This window comes from Vicugna pacos, chromosome 5, assembly GCF_048564905.1.
Source record: "Vicugna pacos chromosome 5, VicPac4, whole genome shotgun sequence".
NCBI lineage: Eukaryota > Metazoa > Chordata > Mammalia > Artiodactyla > Camelidae > Vicugna > Vicugna pacos.
This window is the reverse complement of record NC_132991.1, coordinates 85437024-85460971: the sequence shown is the minus strand read 5'-3', so window position 1 is coordinate 85460971 and position 23948 is coordinate 85437024.

Genomic DNA, 23948 nt, shown 5'->3' with positions numbered 1-23948 from the left:
TAATGGGGTGTGTAATAATGGTGTTTATTATATAAATGAGATAAAATCGTTCTGGAATGACCCCCTATTGATCTAGAGCCTCACAGCTGGATTTTGTTTTCTCTTATGCTTGTAGGTCATCACACAAGTGGCAGTTAATACTTTTCCCGTGAGGCTTATAAATGAGGACTTATAAAATAATTTTATCAATGTATCTAGGGAGTACAGGAAGAAACATGCCGCAGACGGTACAATCAGGACGCTAGGATTTCATTTCCAAAATCATCCTGCTTTTTGCGTCGTGAATAGTCCACGTTCACATGCAGGAACAGCTCAACCGCTCTACTTAATGTGACTCTCAACAGCTCCTTTTTCTGGAATCTTGCTTGAACGAGTTCGGCTGTTTAACTGAACAGACCCCTTCAGGCAGTCCAACTAGTTGAGCCACGTATGAATCTTAACCTAGACACACTTCTGCTATTCTGTATTTAACAAGATTTCTGGGCTTGTTAATACAGCTCTTATAACTGATAGACTTAAAATTCAGAAGGAGTATGCATTTGGTCTTCAAAAGTAGCCAAAATGATTTATTTAAATACACAATCTTTCTACTTGATAGAGCTTAGTAAGAATAGAGATCAACTGTGCATTTCTTTTTTTTTTTTTCTCACAAGATTATACAGCAAATATCTCTTTGAGGATTACATGCAGCAGGGCTCTGCTTCGTAGTGCAGGTGAACTCCACCCAGAGTTCCTGGCCTTGCTTGGATCAGAGGCGGAGTTAGGAGCCTAATAAAAGAGAAAAAGATCATTTATTTGCCCGCATAAACATATATTCATTTAGTGTGTTTGTGCGTAGAGCACGGCTATTCCTACCTCCAAAGAGGAGATCAAACACAACAGATTGCATGTTGTACAAAAACCGCACATATCTAAATCCATTTTTACTAGCGGTACGTTAAGTTTACTTTGCCTCAATGTGTAACGCATTATCTGATTCATTTCACTGACTGATCCATCTACGCAGTCTCCGTATCAGATTTATAGGAATATAGAGGAAACACTTGGAATGAATCAATTTAAATGCGGTATTGAAGAAAAAGCGACCTTTGTGCAAAATCCAGATTTTTATGAATGTGCTTTGTTTTATGGGAGCAGAAATACCAGTGATAAATATAACATTAGCATAAGGAGTCGCGCCGTCGCACCCAACGTTAAAAGCCTTAACAGGAAGAGCGCTTGAAATAATTTAGTGCTGATAAACAGCCCTGCAGGCAAGATTTTGGCAATTTGTGATAAACCACATATTTTAAAAGACTCACAGAAATCCTTCTAAGTGTGCGTTATGCTGGAGTTGCAGTGAGTCCACGGGGGTTCTAAGAAAAGTATTTTTAGAGCTGGACATTTTGCCATGGTTAACAAGGAAGTCGTTTCAGTCAACAGTGGGAAGTCTGTGCACTTTCTCAGTGTTCTCAGCCTGGAGGTGGCAAACCAAGACAGGTAGTAACAGCTCAGTCAGGCAAGGTTCTGATTCTTGATCGTGGCAAACCATCATAATGAGCAATCACCTTTGCTACAAGAAGATGAGAGGTGAATTCTAGTAAGAAAGAAGGAAAGAAAGAAATCCTAAATGCTCGATATAAAGTGGCTTATTTTTTCTTCACATTTTTGTTCTCTTGCATTCTTCAACTGCTTACCTTGAGCAAATGCAAGACACATTTTGGTGACATGATGGTTGATATGAAAAATAATTCTTAAAATAATCCAGTTCCCTAGGAAAATGAAAAGCATTGATAAATACCTTTGGGCGCATTCATCTATTGATGGATACTGTTGAGTTTTTGTATGAGAAAGTCCCCATACAAAATTGAATACAAAATCTGAGCCCATGGTTGTTAGGTAAGTGGTTGAGAATAGCCCTTTAAAACTTTGATGACATAGCAAACTTTCCTAGACATATAGAAGTTTAATTCTATTTAAGACAACACAGAAAAGGATAATTCGTGGCTCCTAAAAGAATAATAAAGACATAACAATTCTGGATCTTTCTCTCTTCCTTTTTTTTTTCTTTAATTAGAAAAAATCCTTTCTTATGGGAAAGATAAGATGAAATTAATTGTACTGGGACATTGGCACATTTGGATTTATGTCTGTTTTTGCAACAATGGTTAGATTGACATTTTGTCTAGACACAGGTTTGACAATATAGAAAATATGCAACTTACTGAAATTCTTGGAAGGCTGGGTAAAGAGAGTCAACCAGCTGGCATTCATCCTCAAAGGGAAGAGAGCAGTTCCAAAAAGTCCAAATGCCCACCCTTTCCAGGTGACGGTTACAAAACAGTGAGGATGACCCACTGTCACTACATTGCTGAGAAGGCAGCAGAACATAAGTATAAACCTAGAAAGCCGGGAAAAGGGTCCAAAGAGAGGAACTCCAGTTGACAGAGAGATGCTGGGATGAACCAAAAGGTTTAATGGAGTTTTTGTTCAGTGTTTTGATGATTTGACTGCCTACTCTTTGGTCATTTCTTCATAAGACAAACTTGAAACATCATTTTCGAGAAAGAAACTAGAAAGAAAATCCAGCAATCCCCATGAATGGTCACATTTTGTTTTTATTTTTAATGATAATTGTCATGCACATTTTAAAAGCGTTATTAGATTCAGATGAAACTCTGTCAAGTTTCTATCACGTCTCTAGCATTTCAGGGATTTTCAGGTTTCTTCTTCAGTGTCCAATGTTCATTACTCTTGTGCTTGTTACGTTACTGTTCATTTCTGGCAGTAATTTGTGTAAAATCAGCAAAAAGTTTAAATCGTTTCACAGTGTTTATACATGATTGAATTCTCTTCATTAATGAGGCTATGAAAAACTATTACTAACTCTATTAAAAACTTATCTCTTCCTTTTAGTAAATAACCACTTTTGGTATAATCTGTACATGTTTTGCCTATAATTTAGTTCTCAATATGAGAATCATTCAGTTAATTTCATTGCTCATCTTTATCACTTTTGTTTCCGATTTCATTGATTTTTATCAGAATGTTATTTTAACTCTTTAATCAATAAATTTAAATTCAACAAAAATGATACATATCATACATATCAAGACAAATGTCTGTAATTTCTCCAAAAAATTCTTATGAACATTTTTTTCCAAATTAGAAATAAAATTGTGTATTCAAGCTTAATTACATGTTCCAATTCTATTAAAAAAGTATTGTGGATTTTAATTGAATATGCTGCCTTACTAAGACTATTCCTGAAGGTAGAAAATTTTGTTCTCAACTTTGGCTTTGATGAGGAACAAATTCTCTGCATGTAATTTTACATTTCAGATTTCATGAAGTGTTTTCCACACATTAGCTTCAGCTGCATAAATTTTAAACCTATTTTTCTTTCTTCTCTTCTCATCCATTTCCAGTACTGAATCTCATGAGTCCCATTCATAATGCAATGCAGCCCTGGCTATACACCTTTGTGTTATGCCAGCAGGTATGTAGGCATGGTGAACAGTAGGAATATTCCCCAGAGAAGTTTCTGATTATTGCACAGAAGTGACTGGGGACCACATAAAAATACCCTAGAATAAGAAATTAAAAGTACTCCTAACTTGAGCCTTCCTAATGTAGATTGGTGCAGCCACTGTGGAGAACAGTACAGAGGCTCCTTAAAAAACTAAAAATAGAATTATCATATGATCCAGCAATCCCACTCTTGGGTGTGTGTGTGTATATATATATATATATATATATATATATATATATATATATATATATAAGATGAAAACTCTAATTCAAAAAGATGCATGCACACCAATGTTCATAGCAGCACTATTTACAATAGCCAAGGCATGGAAATAAACTAAGTGTTCATGGATAGATGAATGAATAAAGAAGATATGGTATAAATTTACAATGGAATACTGCTCAGCCAGAGAAAAGAATGAAATTTTGCCTTTTGCAACAACATGGATGGACCTAAAGATTATCACACTAAGCGAAGTCAGACAAAGAAAGACAAATATCATAGGTTATCACTTACATGTAAAACCTGAAAAATGACACAAAGGAACTAATTTGCAAAACAGAAACAGACTCACAGACATAGGAGATAATCCTGTGGTTACCAAAGGGGACAGGGTTGGAGAGGGATAAATTAGGAGTTTGGGGTTAACAGATACACACTTCTGTATGTAAAACAGATAACAATAAGAACTTACTATGTGGCACAGGAAACAATATTCAACATCTTGTAATAACTTATAATGAAAAAGAATCTGAAAAAGAACATATATATGTTTTGAAAAGTATCCCTAATTTAACTATTTAACTTCCCTTTAGCTGGATCTCCTAAATACCATGGCCAAACCAAAAAAAAAAAAAAGGAAATTTAGAGTGGAAAGTGTCAGTCTTAATTAAATGTAGGTAAATATATATCACTTTTGTGACAATTATGTAAACATATTTATGTAAACACAGGACCCTCCTGGAAAAAGCTATGCAAATGAGGGACTCCAAAGCTTACTCTTTCTTCATTTCGCTGTAAACCTGACGGTGGTAGGCAAAATTCTAAGATGCTCCCTCCAAGATTCCCAGCCACCAGTGTAAACACCTTCTCCCAGTTAATTCTTATACTAAGCCAGGTTCTGCAGCAAGGAGGTTTTATATGCATAACTAAGGACTGAAATCAGTAGACCTTGAGATTATCCAGGTGGGCCTGACCTCATGACATGGGCGCTTTAAAAGCAGAATTTTCTCTGGTAGGTCACAGCGGAGAAAGTCCGAGAGGTGTGCACTGGCTAGCCTGGAAGGACGAAGACGTAAGCTGTAGACTACCTTGAGGGACAAGGAGCAAGGAACCACAGGCGGCCTCTACTTGCTAGGAGCTGTCACTGGTCATGAATCAGAAGGAAAATGGAATCTCCATCCTGTGGCTTTAGTGAAATAAATTCTGCCAAATCAATGGTTTTAGAATAGAACCCTGAGCCCAGATGAGACCACAGCCCCAGCTGACACCTTAATTTCCTCCCAGTGAGATCCTGAGCAGAGATCCCAGCCATTCCATGTCCAAATCTCAGACCTACAGAAAGTCTGAGATGATAAATGTGTGTTATTTGAAGCTGTCAGGTTTGTGGCAATTTGTCACGCAGCAATAGAAAGCTATTAAAATGCCTTTCTGCATGTAAAACAATGAAGCTAGAACACACCCTTACACCATATACAAAAATCAACTCAAAATGGATTAAAGACTTAAACATAAGACAAGATACAATAAACCTCCTAGAGGAAAACATAGGCAAAACATTATCTGACATACATTTCAAAAATTTTCTCCTAGAAGAAATAAAAGCAAGAATAAACAAATGGGACCTAATGAAACTTACAAGCTTCTGCAGAGCAAAGGAAACCAGAGATAAAACAAGAAGAAAACCTACGGAATGGGAGAAAATTTTTGCAAGTGAAACCGACAAAGGCTTGATCTCCAAAATATATAAGCAGCTCATACGACTCAATAAGAAAAAAATAAACAACCCAATCCAAAAATGGGCAGAAGACCTAAACAAGCAATTCGCCAAGGAAGACATACAAATGATCAAAAAATACATGAAAAAATGTTCAATATCACTAATTATCAGAGAAATGCAAATCAAAACTACAATGAGGTATCACCTCACACCAGTCAGAATGGCCGTCATTCAAAAATCCAAAAATGACAAATGCTGGAGAGGCTGTGGAGAAAGGGGAACCCTCCTACACTGCTGGTGGGAATGCAGTTTGGTGCAGCCACTATGGAAAACAGTGTGGCGATTCCTCAAAAGACTAGGAATAGACTTACCATATGACCCAGGAATCCCACTCCTGGGCTTGTACCCAGAAGGAAATCTACTTCAGGATGACACCTGCACCCCAATGTTCATAGCAGCACTATTTACAATAGCCAAAACATGGAAACAACCTAAATGTCCATCAACAGGTGACTGGATAAAGAAGATGTGGTATATTTATACAATGGAATACTACTCAGCCATAAAAACCGACAACATAATGCCATTTGTAGCAACATGGATGCTCCTAGAGAATGTCATTCTAAGTGAAGTAAGCCAGAAAGAGAAAGAAAAATACCATATGAGATCGCTCATATGTGGAATCTAAAAACCAAAAACAAACAAACAAACAAAAACAAAGCATAAATACAGGACAGAAATGGACTCATGGACAGAGAATACAGACTTGTGGTTACCGGGGGGGGGGGGCGGGGTAGAGGGTGGGAAGGGATAGACTGGGATTTCAAAATTGTAGAACAGATAAACAAGATTACACTGTATAGCACAGGGAAATATACACAAAATGTTATGATAAATCACAGAGAAAAAAATGTGACAATGAGTGTGTATATGTCCATGTATGACTGAAAAATTGTACTGAACACTGGAATTTGACACAACACTGTAAAATGATTATGAATCAATAAAAATGTAAAAAAAAATGCCTTTCTTTGTAGGAGTTAAATATGGGGGGGCAGGTTATAAATTGGGGAAATCTCAATTCATACAAGCAAAACCAGGGTGTGAGAGAGAGAAAGTGCACAGCAAAATGACAAGGACAGAGTCTTACTCACCTCAAAGACATTTGGTCCAGGATCACTGACAGGTCTGAAGGGAGACAGGGTGAATGGAGCGCCAAACTCACCTTCCCAGTGATGCGGGAGAAGCTGAAAGGTGGCAAGTCAGGGGTGCTGACTTTCAGAAGCAGGACCACTGTGAGGACTGCATCCCATGAGAAGGTATCTTTAGGCACAGCTGAAGTGAACATTTGAGAGGTGCAAAAATAATGAATAGGACCAAAGTAAGCATTGGGTTTTTTGGATTTTATTTGTATGGTTTGCACATAGAATCTCAGCTTTCCCCTACAATATCTTTTCAAAAATCTACATTAAAAATCTACATTACTTGAAGATGATTTTGCTATAAGTGGATGCCTTATGGTAAAAGTGAAGAGGACCGAAATTGGTTGGAGTAAGGTTGAGGCGGGGCCAGCACAGAGAGGCAGGAGGAGCCTTGCAGCTGGGAAAGAACTGTTCTTGGACAAGGATGCTCTAGGTGTCAACTGACTTCAATCATGACCTCAGGTGGAGAGTGAAGGGGATCTGTGAGTAAAATATTTATGATAATCACATGTAACTGTAGACGTCTGAAGAAGGACATGTTGTGAGATCAGAGGTGTCATCACGGAAACAAGGTGACATTTGCTTTGATGAATTCTCCAAGGTTCAGGGTATGAAACTCCGCTTTCATCTCAGAAGCTTGATTTATTCAGCTTGATGTATCTCTTGGAAGGAGCAGGGAAGGGACATATAGAATAATTAAACTCTCTGGTATGTTTACACAAGAATGCAAATTTACAATGAGAAATATAATGTCAAGAATACTGGGATATATCTGTTGGTGTAGCCAGCACCATTTTTTTTTTTCAGAAGCAGAAAAGAACTACACAGGAATTTGAATTATAAAAGAAGATACCTTGATAAGCTTGGAATTAGAGAAAAGAAGGTCAAGGTGTTGTTTCCAATGTTTAAGAGCGTTAGGCTCCAACAGCCATGTATGACCATCTTCACATCGCGGGCACACCTGCTACACTACCTGGAATTACACATTTCTGTCTCAAATAGTCTTCATACTATATTTTCTGGCTAGATATGCCCTGGCATTAAGAATATCCCTCCAATATGAATTCCTTCCTCACTGTCATTATGCATCTAGCATAGTATTTATTACATTATATTAATAGATATGATGCTTACTTAGACCATAAACTCTATGCGGTTGGGGTCAACCCTTAAGAGTTTTCATAATCCCAGCAGCTGGCATAGTCCCTGACACAGTCATATGTCCTCAACAAGTGATCATGAATTAGCTAGCTGATAAGGAAAGAAGGAAGGAAGGAAGGAAGGAAGGAAGGAAGGAAGGAAGGAAGGAAGGAAGGAAGGAAGGGAGGGTATGGGTGATATTTTCACATGTAATCTTTTTTTCTTTTCTTCATCTATTTTATACCTGTTAGGCTGGGTATACTTTATTTTTTCTCTAATCAAAAACTAATAAAGTTAACACCAGTTCTATGAAGACTCAATAAACGTGCTCAGAAATTTCTCACATCAAAGGAAACACAAACATCTTTGTTGTGTGGTCTTTTAGGTGTTTTCCACGTGCTCAATGTTGGCAAAGTCCTTTTCCTTTTCAACACAGATCCATTCCAACCTAGCTTGTCTTGGTGATACACATATTGCTCTTGAAGCATATTTATAAAGGTATAGTTCAGTTAGAACTTTATTTTTAAGATGAATGAAAGAAACACTAGTATTAATGGAGAAGCTCTCTTCTGTAAATATTAAAAGTAGCTCAAATTTTAAAAAGGTAAAAAATAGCATTTATGTTGAATACTTCTCATAAGATCTTTGCAGGACAATTTAAAAAAAAAACCACTCTGGAATAATAGTTCATTTCTCTGTTATCAGTTACTACTGCATGTATAAAGCAATTAGCTTCACATAATATTTTATATGGTAATAACTTGACAGGATGTTAGGGGTCAGTTAAAAATCGAACACAAATTATCCGTGATTTACTTACTCCCCAGATCTCGAAAAGAACCTCAGGATTTGCCTTTACTTATGGTCAAAAGAGAGAATGAAACATACGTCATTCATTACTGTCCATTAAGATGAGGTTCATTCAAGATACGACCATTCACTTAAGAAGTGGTACCTTAGCCATTCTGTCCACAGATATTTGGTAGAATATTTGTGATGCCCATAGCCCTGAGTCAGACCCTCGGGGCAATTTAAAAAATGGATCAGATTTTACTACTGCCCTTAAGAGACTTATATTCACTAAAAGAGAGATATATCCATAGAAATAAGAGTATTTCCACCCTGTTGAAATGAATATCTGTTTAACTAGACCATCATTTAAGATAATGCAAAATTAAGGAATGTTAAACAAAGATAGAAAGTGTTTATGACCACAGGCTAAAGGAACTCCTAAAAGAATATATTAAAAAAGCATACTACAAAAGAATATGCTTCAGTAAGAAAAGCATTGAACTTATAAAGGAGTGTAACAAGGAAAAATTGATTAACTTATTGATAAATATAAACCAGAACTTCTTTGAGAAACATAATGGCTAAGGTGAGGGAGGGATTAAAAATAAAATGGCATTAAAATGTTGAACTGAAGTCCAGGTGCATTAGTAATTAAAACTTGAAAGTGTAAATTATCATTTATAAGAAAGAAATTCTCAGTTTAGATTTTCAAAAAAAACAAGATACATTCTGTTTATTAGAAACACTTCTAAAAATAAGTTGACTCAAAAGTAAAGAGATTAAAATTATAAAACAAGTCTTACATATTCATTTTGTTAGATAAAAATAAATTATGGATAAATAATTTCTCAATTTAATGATAAAATAAAAAATTCACTAGAAAATTTTAATTTTGAACTTAGATATAATCCTAAAATATATAAGCAAACACTGGCAGAATTATGATTAAATGTAAAGACATTAATTGGTAGAGATCTTAACATAATTGTTGAAAACTTGACAGATTAAGCATCAAAATATAAATAAAATATGGAAGTTTTAAACACCCCAATTAGTAAGCTTCATTTAAAAGAAATACACCAAATTTGCTCTTAAGTTTTAAAGAATAAAAATTATTTTTAAAAGCGTGCATTGCAACTTTACCAAAAAAAGATTTTAATATGCTTCTCAGATACTTGACAAATTAAGCAGTAAGAAAGCCAGGAAGGACACAGAGGTTTTGAAAACTGTAATTAATAAGCTTGATTTAAAAGAAATATGAAGGACAATTCACTTAACTATTAGATTATTATTTTCAGAGAAATATGGAGCCTTTACGCACTCTGACAAGTACCTAATCTGACCAAAGACCACTGATTTTTACCACTGACTTCACCCTTACAGTCTCATCGTGTATTACCTTTGCTTGCAAACCATAGCCACCTAGAGATCCCACTGTCAACGACAATTTGGTATTTCTAATTTGTCACCTCATCTGCACAACACATCTCTTCTACCTGGTGTCCCACATTCTTTTTCTTTTGTTACAGTCCTTCCAGTTGTTGTACCTTTTTGGTCTGTTCCTTTCCATTACCATCTATCTCCATCTGTAATCCATGTTGATCCTTAATATTTAATTACATTTCACAGTGCATCTCACATAAAACCTTCCTTTTTAGTCCAACTACCTCCAACTTGCTTATGGAATTCTGACAGGTCCCTCATTTCTCTCTCTGGAATTTTCTAGTCAATCCGTCTTGCATTAAGCTACCAAGTACATCTCGCTAGAATTCTTTCATCATGTCACTTGCTTACTCAAAACATACAGAGGTTTCTGGTGCATATGAAACAGAGATTTGACTTTAGCATTCAAAAATGCCCAATAACTCCTCAAATGACCTCTCAAACTTCATATTTCATGAAGTTCCTATAAGAATATTTTCCCCAAAGAGGAATAACGGTAGATCTGCCCCCTGCTATGTATAGAATGTCCGCGTTTCTCTTTGATTTTGTTCACGCCCAGTTTTCCCCACTGTCAATGTACTTCCCAGTCCTCTCCCCATCCATTTCTCAAGGCCCAAATTTCTGCTTGAAATATCCTCTAAATACCTTCTCCAAGGGATCATGATACGTCCTCAGCTCCTCTAGCAATTATTTACATTATACACCTATGACTTCTGAGTCTGCTGTGCAATTTCTTTTATTGTCTGAACTGTAATCGTATTTCATAAGTTTTCTTACCGATTCACTGTTCAGGAAGAGGAACCTACAAATGGTAAGGCAGAGGATGTCAAAGCTGCAGGGCAAAGCTTCTTCCATTTAACAAATGCTTATCACAACTGCTTTCATAAACCTATGATGATGAAGCTGACAGGCTAGTCCCTGCCTTCATGGATCTTATAGATGGGTGGCAGAGCAATATAAGGTAGCAATAAGCAGAAATAAGCTCTGAAAAAGAAGTTTAGTGTGTCTAGAGAGTGTTACAGGGGAGGGCTATTTTACATTGATGGGGAGAAGAGGTGACAAGGAAATGTCTCTGGGAATATGACATTTAATGAAGTTTTGAGCATGTGTAAATCTCTTCAAATATACTTTTTAAAAAAACAAGAATGAGGAATATGTTATCAGAGATACATTAGATACAACCAGTTTTAGAACTGTGAATCTGTGTGATTTTGAACAGGATATTATTAATAAGAGATGGATAGCTCTTGGATAAAAAAAATCATTTATTTTATCCAAAACAGACAACATTCAGGAAATATTTTTCTCTTCAGGGATTAGTAATCAGTTATTATACATCATTAACATTTAATACTTCTTAACATTTTACCAGAAGAGTCATTTCCTGTTTTTCTAAATTATGGCAGTCATATTGGAAATAAGTCTTGGGTAACAAGTTCATACAAGTTAATTGTATCTTTGTTTTGGGGCAGGGAGGTGGGGGTATTAAGTGAAATACGGCAGGTGATATCTACCAATAACCAGCAGGAGGGGCTATTGCAGATTCTTCTTTCCCTTTCCTCATCCTTTGGAGGATACTCAGATGCCATGTAGTCATTTATGCAAAGGCTATTCATTGCATATCCATCAAGTCAGGTGGCATCTCTGAAGACAGCAATGACAGTCAGGTGCCCAGGATTACAGTTCAAGCCATGCCCTTGGAAGAATCCTAGATCTCAATTTTCCTCTATCACGACAGTTGGGATTTAGGTCAAGATAATCATTAAAGTCTTATTCAGCCCTAAACTCTATTCTTTTGTAATCAACCAGATGCTCAGTGGTCTCGAAGATAAAACAAAAGGAGGAAGCATTAAAAGGAATTAGACACAAAGAATAAAGAAAGTAAATTTTGGAAAAGTAGTCTTGATAATAAAATTCATTACAACTGAAGTCATTAGAACTCTCTGTTCAAATTGTTTTTGAGCATTTTGTCTCCACGGAGATTACTCAGAAGAGGGCCTTCTATAAGAATGGGTGACTCTTTTCCCCAATATTTCAGGTGAAGCCTGATCTTTGAAATGATTCAAAATCGGCTCTAGTGTACGGGATGCTGTTACATGTTTTTTCACCAGCACCTGCAAACAGCACAGGAATTGGCAGTTCGATCACTCTCTTAGACCTAGGAAGTCTAAGTAATTTGCTCTGTGCTTCACTGCAAATAAATATTCAATTGAGCTACTTTCCTTAAACTGTGTTGAGACGGTGACTGGGGCTCAGTCATCTCCAGGGCTCCTTTACTCCCACATGTGGGTCCTAAGCTTGAATGACTTGCACAGCTCTGAGCTGGAACAGCTGAGGCTCCTTGGACAGAACTTTATCTCTGTGTTGTTTCTCCACGTATTCTCTACAGCATGAATACTTCAGGATGATTGAACTTCTTACATGTTGACACAGGACTCATAAAATGCAAGAAGAGAGAGACCCAAAAACTTGATTTGGAGGGGCAGGGCAGAAGCTAACGTCTGAGCTCACACAGCATCACTTCTGTAAAGCCCACCCATGTTGTTCATGGGGAGGAAAGCTAGATCCAGTTTCCTGATAGAGGAATGTCAATGTCCTATTTTAGGAAAAGCACTTGTTTGAAAATATATTCTGCCATATACCTCATTGGCTGTAACTGATCACATGGCCTCATTCATTGACAAAAAGACTCGAAAGAAGGACCAGAAATAGAAGTTGAGTCACATTAATACTGACCACAGAATCCCCGTCTTCTTTATACTGTATTGAAGTTCTAGCCACATAATGTGTCCTATTGGCTGGCTTCATGGTGATGAACTTTAACGCTTTGCTTTTGGACTTATGACTGTAGTCACAATGAGAAGTAGCCAGCTAAGTAAAATACATGTCTGCATTTGCTATAGAAATATTGCTCAGAATGTTACCCATTACATTAATATGGTCTTTGTAAAACTTCTCCTGAGTCATTTCTTTTAGGTTTAACACCAACAGAAAAATTCTCTTCACTAAAGAACCTGCAGGCTTTCTCCTTTGTAATAATGAGAGCTATGCCATTTATCATGTTCTTTTTCTTTGCCCTGGATGCCAGGAATTTCAGTGTCAGTGCTGAAACTTAAACATGGTGTCTATCTTATCATTCACTAAGGTTAGCTTACTAGGCTTTTCTATTTTTCAATACTTCGAATTGTATGTTTGTGTTTCTTTAGCCTCATTATTACATAACTTGATATAAGCCACTTCAAAGTCTTTTGGAAAGGAATAGCATGTAGATGCATTGAATGCATACATAAGCCTAGATTGGAATACTACTCAGCAATGAAAAAGAGCAAACACACAGCAACTTGGATGAACATTATGGGCATTATGTTGAACAATAAAAACGAGTCCTCAAAGGTCACATTCTGTATGATTCCATTTATAGCCCATTCTGGAAATACCAAAACTATAGAGGCAAACAACAGATTAGTGATTGTCAGGCATTAGGATGGTTGAAGGAAATGAAAAGATTAAACTCAAAAGATGTAGCATGAGGGAATCTTTGTGTTGATAGAATAGTCTTGTATCTTGATTGTTGTGGTAACTACACCAATCTAACTGTGATAAAAGTAACATCAAACTAAACACACAATTCATATTATCACTGATTGCCTGGTTTTCGCATTATGTTATTTTTTTTTAAAGATGTAACAATTGAGGACCTGAGGGTGAAAGGTAGATGGGATTCTCTGTACGATCTTTGCATCTTCTTGTGTATCTATGATTATTTCAAAATAAGGATTTGTATCTTTTTTTAGATTCCACATATAAATTATGTCATATGATACTTGCCTTTTCTAATTTACTTCATTTAATATGATAATCTCTAGGTCCATTCATGTTTCTATAAACGGCATTTTCATTCTTTTTTATGGCCGAGTAATATTCCATTATATATATACACACATACACACACACACACACACACACAAACACACACTATATCTTCTCTATCCGGTCATTTGTTAATGGACATTTAGGTTGTTTGTATGTCTTGGCTATTATAAATTGCGCTGTTATGAACATTGGGGATCACGTGCCTTTTCAAATTATAATTTTAAAATGGTGCAAATTCTATTTACAAACCAAAACAGACTCACGGACATAGAAAACAAACTATAGTTACCAAGGGGAAAGGATGAGGAGGGATAAATTAAGGGTTAGGGATTAATAGACACACGTTACTCTATATAAAATAGGTAAACAACAAGGACCTACTGTATAGTACAGGGAACTATATTCAATTTCTTATATAACATATAATGGAAAAGAATCTGAAAAGAAAATATATATATGTGTGTGTGTATATGTGTATAACTAAAACACTTTGCTGTACACATGAAACTAATATTGTAAATCAACTACACTTCAATAAAATTTTTTAAAAGAATTGATAAATTAAATGACCAAAAAATAAGAAAGTGTAAAAAGTCACCAACTGGTGCATTTCACATAGGAATTTAATTGTATATAAATTATATCTCAAATAACGTTGATTACCAAAAAAAAGCATCATTGTCATTAACTCCTCAATAGTGAATAAGCGTATTGGAGTGATCCTAGATTTGAGCTCCCTGAGAAAATAACAATCTCCTGGAAAGAAATAACCTGCCATTTGGTTGGTCAAACCATCTCAGGAAAAGACCTAAGAATGTTCACCCTCAGCCCACTTGTATAAATGAATAGTGCTGACAGAATAGAGTGGAAGCAGGCAGTCTGAATCGGAGGGGGTTTATCATCAGGGTACAGAGCGATGGAAGTGCAAATAAGCAGAAAGAAAAGCTCTCAGAATGAAAACAAAATGTTTCATCTGCCCAGCCAGCAACACCAAGGCTAGAAGCCAAGCAGAAATGTGGGCAGACACAGGTCATCGAGACCCACAGACCATGCGTGCACAGACACCTCCGAAATAAGAGAGGGGATGTGGGAAATCATGCCCCAGTCTTCATCCCCAACATCTTTGGTGGTCCCAGGGTGCGAGAGCAGAGAATGGGGAAGATCAGGCGAAGTCTGCCACTTACCTGGTTCCCAGGCTTGGGGCGGGGGGTTGCTCATAACCAGGGCTTTCCCTACCTTGGCCATCAAGTCAGCCACACGAAGAGACAATATTAACATGTGATTTTTAAGCTACTCCTAACCCCTTCTTCAGATCACTGACTGTCAACAGGCTTTTACAGAAATTACCTGGAACTCTTAAGGGCCAAGGCTGTACCAGCTGCTTTGGTGGGACTGAATCACTGGCTTCTGAGCAGCAGTGAAATGATTCTTCCAGAAATCGCTCAGCTAGCAGAAATGAAAATCTATTGGCTTGATTTGATTTCTAAAGATCAGGCTTCCAACACAGAAACATGTAGCGCTGGGTTTCTCAATCCCAGGGATTCCCATTAATAAACAGAGATCTCAAGAGGCAAGGCCTGGCAATGTGCATTTTAGCAGGCACCAGGGTACCGCTTCTGTTGGGACTCATTGGTAGAGTGTGGTTGAAAGCAGTGCATTGATCAAAACCTTTCTTTTTTTCTCTGACAATGTTTTATCGTCCTCTGCATAAAGTTGCAGATGTCTGGTAGAACAAACCAGACAGATTTTCCTCCCCCTCCCGCCCTGACACTGCGGAGCCCCAGATCAGAAATAACAGGAGAGACGTGGAGGAGAGGAGGGGGAGTAGCAGGAGCCTGGTGCTTCCACCCACGGAGTAACTGGCCCCTGCGTAACACAGCACCACTAGATTCTGAAAGATCTTTGAAGTGCGCAGGGCTCAAAAGAAACGAATAATGTAATTCTAGAAGTCCACACTTGTTTCCTTAGCTACATAACACAGCACAAACAATTTGGTTGCAATTTCAAGGCCGTGGTTTCACAGTTATTTGATTAAACTACGATGCCTTTTCATAAGAAGGAGATGGACTGATAGCACTTCAAAGTTTTCTCAAGTGCCACAATTGAAAATTATAACTTAGCCTGCTCATAATGATATTTTTAGCCAATTCCTCCTACTTATAAATATATTTCCATATATTATTCCCATAACATTTTTCTCCTGATCACAGAGGCTTCTTTTTCAATGAAGTCAATACACAGCACTTCTGAGACAAAAAAAAAAAAAGAAAGAAAGAAAAAAAGAAAAGAAACGAGGATAACATTTAGCTGTTGAGAAACATGTACTGTCAGCAAAGGTGGTGCCTCTAAGATATTGACAAGAAATCCTTCCACATACCATGGGCTTTCCTTAAATTTTATCATTCTTCCCAAACCTCAGGACCTTCAATTAGGTGACCTAAGCTTGGGGGCAAAAGGGAAAGGGATCCAACTGGGAGATTCAAAGCAAGCAGGCAAGAAAACTGGGAAACGCTGATGAATCACTGTGTATTCTGAAAGAGTGAGGTCATGCATTTTTTCCCATGAATAGTTATCTCCCTTTTTACTATGGGCTACATCATCCATTTTATTTGGGATTATTTTGTTTGGGTGTCAGGGCTGTTTGTTCCTGTGACCACCCTCCCCCCATAGAAACCAACATTTTATCTACAAACACAAGACACTGTATCCTTTGAAACAGGTAGACCCAGTGCTGCTCAGCTGTTCCCCTTGACCTTAAGAGAACTTTTATTTTTCTCTCTACTTCTCAGCCCAGATTCTATTTTCATGCCAATGTGACATTGGGGCCTTTCTTATGAAGAGCTGGCCAGTTGTGCTTAACTCATCAAATTGTGCCAAAACATTTGACATATGTTTAATATACGTTACGCTGACCTGCAAGGAAGTACTTTCCACCAGATACGTTGCTCCTGACAGAGCAGGCAACTTGATCTAAGCCAGATTATGTATAAAAGTGTGTGTGTGTGTGTGTTTTGAAATTAAAAAACATTAATGAAGTAGAAATCTCTATCCAGTTTCTTCATTTTCAACTTTAGATTTAAAATAGAGGCAAAGCCAAACAAAGTGATATAATAAAAATTAGTAGTTGTTCTATTATCAGCAAGTCTGTTTGGTACTTTTTAAAAAATTACAGAACACTTAGATTTTTTTTCTCTATTTTAATTTGGGAACAATAAAGGTACAAAGAGGAACAAAATAAATAAAATGAACATGATCATAATTATCTGTTCCTGAAGAGAAATTCAGATCATGGATTCTGTTTATATTAGTTAGATGTTAATATTATTAAGCTCACATAACAATATAGTGTATAGTATTGTTTCATTTTGTTTCTTCAAGGGGTACACTTCTAGTGTTATAACAAAGTATTTGTTATAATTCTATGACCTAAAATGAACCAGATCAAAATATTGTGATGAAGATTGTACATAAATATAGTTTTTCTTCCTTTATGCTTTTATTCAATCGATTTTGAAGGAGCTACTATATGCTAGGCAGAGTCTGAGAAACACCTCCATCATCATCAAATGATTCTAAAGGTAATATTTTTCACTAAGGTTTGAGAAAAGACTATCATCCCTGGGATATACATGTTCTACAGAAATATTCTACAGAAATCAGTGGTTAAAATGTTCATTTGAATTTTGAAATATGCTTTCAAAATAAAATAGAAATTAATAGAGTTCTCTATCGTGAAAGTAATTTTTCAATGTTAAACTAAAAAGCTCATCAAGACCTAATTGTAATAACTCCTAATTACCATATCATTCTGGATGTCCTCCACGTTCTTGTGCGGGTCCACGTGCTGGTCTTTTCTACTCTGTCCTACCCTGCAGAAGGTTGACCTCTATGGACACCATCATGGAGCTACCTTGCCCTCTGGCTTGAGTCGAGCCAGAGAGAAGCACCTGTAGTGGACTGAGCTGGAAGCGGAGAATGTGGCTAGGGTGTCAATGTCACTGTAGTTCTCCTTCCCAGGTGGCCACGGGTTGGCTGTGTCACTCTGCCAAAGGCCACAGTGCTTCCCAGGTAGTCCTAGCCATGTCTGTTCCCCATGTCCTGGTCTTCCTTCTCCATGTCCCAGTAAAACCCATCCCTCTACTGCAGGTGAAGGAGTGGTCGCAGCGTCCTAGAACTCCTAGCCTCACGTGGACTGATCCCTCCTTTATTGGTTTCTCTAAACCCTGCTCACATCACTTGCAATGAACATCTTTAATACAAACTCATCAATTATGTCATTTGAAAGAGCCATCTATTTCTGTCAGAACCCTAACATGGCACATGTATGAAGTATTAGAATTAAGTCGAAGCAGCCTTCTTACAGAGTTTCAAAAACAAATCACAAACTTTGTATCAGCTCTGATGTATTTTTTCCATATTCTCAAAAACGTATATATATTCATCAAAACCTACCTGCATTTATAGATAAGACAATTAATGTTCTAAAAAATATATTTGCTATTGTTAGCATCATTATAACAGTTTTAAAAAGAAGATTTGGTTGCTTTGGTTAAAGAAAAAGTGAAATGCCTATTGATTAGAGTTTTAAAAGCAGTGAAAACCAACTAGGTCCAAAATACATAATTTAATTGGACCTACCAGTCTTTCAGGCAGTTCATGAGTCATCTTCATGTGGAGGGCAAGAAGTGTTCTTCTCAGCAACACAATCCAAGCACCTAGTTGGACTTGGCCCATGGTAGATTTTCAGTAAATCTTCCTGTTGAATTTATAAAGAAATCAAAGTTCAGTTCACTTTCTGACTAACTGAAAAGGGGACTCTAAAAGTTTAAAGTCTGATAACTACTTTCCGTGCTATAATGCTTCTTTTGAAATTAAATTATTTCTATCTATGATAGAAATGTGTATATCTATAATTATTATTACATTAGTAATAACAGACAAAAATTTAGTTGAGGTGTTACAATTAGGGGATTAGATTTAAACACCCTACTTTAATTTCTGGAAGAGAGTAACAGGATCTTATACCTGAAAGACAGGGGGTTGGCTGAACCTCCTCAGTTCTCAGCATCGGCCCAGGCTGGCAGAGCCCTGGCTGGCTTCCTAAGGATTTGAAGGCTGACTGATTCCCAGTGAGCAGTTATCTAGCAAGTTGGGAGTTTCAAAATGAAGCAGCGCTAAGACAGAAGATCCAAGAAATACCACCATTCAGAGCTATGAGGAAGACTCACCTTTCTTGCTGTGCATTCTATTTCTCTTCTTCTTCCTCCTCCTTTTGTATCTCTCTAATCTCTCTGTCTTTTTTCACCAGCTTTTTCCCACTTCTCATGCTGGCTTCCCAGCAGTAACTCATCGGAGCCATACCATCCTCCCCGGGATGACGCTGACTGTATCAACTCCTTTAACTGGAAAGCTGACAAATAGATTTCGGTTTATTTCGACAAACTTTTGTTGGAGGCCAAACAATGTTCTTAGGAAGAAGTTACAGTTGCTGACCTCAGTGACCTAAAGATCTGGACAGAGGTTCGTGTTAGAGGAGGGCAGCGAGAGGATGTGACTTCTGGTTGACCCGAGAGCAGGACCCATGCACTAGGGGTCTCCTTACCTCCTCCCTCTCCGTAGAGTACATGTCCCTCCTATTGTTTCCATACCAATAGTCATTTCAAAGACTTAGCCTTGAGGGAGCAAGGTGGTGTTGAGACCATCTGGAGTGAATACACGACTGAACCCAGTTAAGTCCTCTACATAGACTTTTAAGATTCTGCCAGGCAGGTGCAAAGATGTACTCCTGTCGCAAATGCCCAAGACGAGCCTCATAAGTAGGTTTCCTTGCTTCTTAAAACTACCACCTACCAATCTGGAGTGTTCCGCCTCTTTCCTGGGTCTCTCCTTGCCCTCCAGGTATGGAAGCCAGGTTTGCCTTTCAGCCAGGGAACTACTGAGGTTAGAAACCAACAGCTACAGGTAAGTAAACAAATTATGGTCCTTCAATTTCCACAGGTAGAGACAGATTTGGTCATGTCTACCTGAGGGAACCAGAATGGGCATCAGGAAGTAGATAATATTTGAATTGAACAATAATTTACCATGATAGGTAAGTATCAGAAGAGATCTTAGATTTGCTTTATAATTATTAGAAGAAAAAAAGCTGGAAAAGGAGGCTAGAACTAGCCTCAGGAGAGCCTTGTATGACAGAACCCAAAAGTTCACTGATAATTAGGTAGTTTATGATAATGCTTTAAAAATGCTTTTAAATATGAAAGTGACATATTTGTAAATGTAATGTCTATGATCAAACTGAGCTGAATCAACGGAAAAAATAAGTTAATTTATCAAAATGAAACAGAGTAGATGGAACATGAGGCACACGGAGGTTTTTTTTTTCTCTCTCTCGGTTTTTTTTTTTTTTTTTTTTTGGTTCTGCTAAAGTGAGTAGTTAGACCAAGTATTTTGTGACCCATACATTTTACTAGCTTTATTGGCATCCAATTTGAATCCAAATCAAAATGATCAGCAGAAGTCGTTCTGAATTGTTTTTTAGATCTGCAGGGCTCCAAATAAAATACAGCAAACAAAAGAAAGTTAAGACACAGAAATTGAAGCATAGTAAAATGAAAATCGATGAGAAAGGAAACATTTCTTTAGTAAATGGGCAAGAAAATAATCAGTTTGTGTTTACATTCACTAATTTTTTTTTTAGCAAAAAGATATTGATAATCTGCTCTTGCTTGCCTGTTTTAGAGACAGGAATAGAATCCTCCCCCTACCCTTCACCTTAGAAAAATCTAGATTTTGTGGTAGAAGCCCAAGGGATTATGTTCTGTTGAACTTTGAAGTAGTTTAAATATCATCTGAAATGTAATATTAGTTCTAAACTATTTCAGGTCATCTGTCTTTTTCACATTTCCCTTAAAAAATGAAATATTTTCATAGTATTTGCATATGTGGTATATATTAATCCATATAACATATGGTACCAGGAACACATTTTTACTAATTGTAATATCTGCAAGAGAATTATTTCTCATTTATTTACATTAAAGAATCTTCATAAATAAACTCCCTTTTTTTTCCCCCCATTGCCAAAATGTTTATCTCAAGAAAACTGTTCACTTGTAGAATCAATTTTTCTGGGCTAAGATCATCATTACTTTTCTATAAGTCATATTCTTAAGGCATATTAATTTGTTGGATTCCATACCTCACCTACTGGGATATATGTGGTATGAATTATTTTAGAAGTGGAAAAAAAAAAAAAGCTGTTAAGATGAGCTGATGAATATTGTCTTAAATATCACTTTCCCAACATCAAGGGTTACACCTGGAAACTGTTTATCATAGCCAAAAAGGCAGGGCCTCTCTGGGATGTGGCTCATCAGAATGACTAATACAAAGTCATTTTTCTCATAAATCTGCCTATTCTCCCACCATCTGTTATTTGCATTTTTCCAAAAAGTTAAAAAAATACTGATGGAATGTTTTGACCCAACTGCAGTTAAATTCACATGGTTTACTCTTTTAGTTCCCAAGATGACATTTCAGCCAAGCCTACAGTGAGATATTGCATCAGAATATCTTCTACAATGGGAACTCCAGGTGAGACATCTAGAGGCAAAAGTGGGAACTGCTGAAGATTAGTAGTATTTTGTGTGTTGATTAAAAAAAAAAAGTCAAGTTAAAAAAATCTTAGCAGTCTGTGTATGCATCACTGAATATCAACTCAAAAATCATCACATGCTTTAATTTCCAGCATGCCAGACCTGTGAGTTTAACAGTTTTCTTGGATTTGCAATGCATCGCTAGAGTGATTTGTGTGGTTTTTATACTGTCAACACCAAAGAAGATGCATATTTCTGATTCAATGAAAATATGTACCTCTAAATTACACTTTGCCCATTGTGTCTGGATAGATCCATAGACATTTGTCTTGGACAACTGCAAGAGAATGCTTGCTCAAAGCTATAAATCTGGATAATGTTTTATTCAAGCCAAAAGGCAGACCTAAGAAAATGCATACTATTCATCTCATTATGTATAAGGCACTCTGCTAGGTGTAAGTATACAGTGATGAAAAGGCAGAGATAGTCCCTGCCCTCATGGAGTTTACAGAGTAATGTAGAGACACAGAGATTTTAAAAAGCAACAATAAAAGGATGTATAATTACAAATTAGAGTAGGTGCTATAAAGGAAAGCAAGGTATGAATTCATGGAACCATAGATATTCATTGACAGAGGTGATTTTGAAGTCATCTAATTATCAAACACATTATTTCTGAGTTAAAGAGTATAAGGCTTAATGAGATAACCTCACAGAGCTAGTGTGTGGCATGTTTCAGATTAGACACAGGGCAAGTTTAAATTTAAATCTGTTAATTTTACCCAACTAAAATAATATTACATCAAATTAAAATAATTTGCCTAGCTTTGCTGGGGAGCGAGAAGGTTAGAAAAAAGCAGTAGAAGAAAAGGCTCTTCTTGGTTTACAAATGCCAAAAGAAAAGTGCAGTTGGTGATTCTTTTTCGGAAGTTGTATCTGTCAGGCTAAGTGAAGTCATAGTGTGATAACAAGCAATCCTAAAATTTTAATATATTATGACAGGAAAGACCTATTCCTCTCTCATTTTCTGTGTCCTTCATGCATTGCCTATGGCTCTGCTCCAGTTCATCTTTACTTCTGGAAACCAGGCTGAAAAGCCTTCCAGCTGAAGCATCACTGGTTGTGATGGCAGAAGGAAAAACAAATTTGCTGAACCCTCTGCTGGCTCTTGAAGCTTCTGCTCAAAAGAGTTGCATGTTCTCCCAAAGTGAGTTCAGGGTTTCATCTGAATATATTCCCCCTGCTGGAAGGACCACCACTTATGGGCTAGTGATGAATACAACCCACCACATACATGGATTACATGTTTTTCATATGAAGACTCTAAGGGATGCAATTCTTAGTGAAGGACCCTGATAGCTTGTCTGGATTCATTCTTGACTTAACAGTTCTGTACTACCTCAGCATGTATCTACTTTCTCCTAGTAATATCTCACTTCTTTTTCTGTGGGGGACTCTCCACCTCTACTCTCAGCCTATGGAACCTGAGTTCCCACCTCCATTGTTAAGAGTGAAATATACCTTATATATCAGATCTAAGTCAGTCATTGCTCCATATGGTCCTGGCCGCAATGATGGGGACTTAATCTACCTCTGGTCTAATTAAGACAATGCTCCCTGCTTCCGTGAGAGGCACAAGTGGATGGTAATGGAAGGGAGCGTGTATTCCCTCCTGGACTTGGACCTCAAAGAATGTGAGTCAGAAGCTGCTGCAGTCATGTTGTTCATACTCAGAGCTTGAGAGTGAAGCCCAGCACGGGGAGGGTGGGTGCACTGATCTATGCAGAAAATAAAGTCCTTTGTGACATTATCTGAGCTCCTGAATGAAGTTCTTCATGGAGACAGTCCTCCCCTTGGGTTTTCCATTTGCTGAGATAATTCTGTTCTTGTCATTACACTCAATTTGTTAGGGCTTTCAACACTTGCAACTGGAAAGACGTAATAAATATTTTGAGCAACTTACTCTGAATCTATGTGTCAGTCTCTGTTTTTTTTTAAGGAAACAATTGGATTAGATGGTCTCCAGACATAGCACTATGATTCCACAATCTAAGACACATGACTAAGGCTCTAGTACAAAAGCACTGATGTTTATACCCACTTGGGATTGGATTTCCAGCACTTGTCTTAGTGTTGGTGACCAGAATTCCTCTTTTCCTTGGAGTTACAACTTTATTCTATGACAAAGACACTCTACAATCACCCTTTTGGGACTCACAAAGTACGTATGCTAATACAGCTTCAATTGCATTTGAACCATCATTTTAAAAGGCCCCAGAGCCCAGGCCCTTCAAATGCCACCTCTTCCCCTGGTAGAGCTCCACATGGCGGCCAGACTGTCATCTCTCAACAGCATTTCTGCCGCAACTCGGGTCACTTTCCAGTTTCCCATTTTGTGGTTTCAATCAGCAAGGATCCAAATCCTTCCTGGTATTTTTCACCATTGTCTTTTT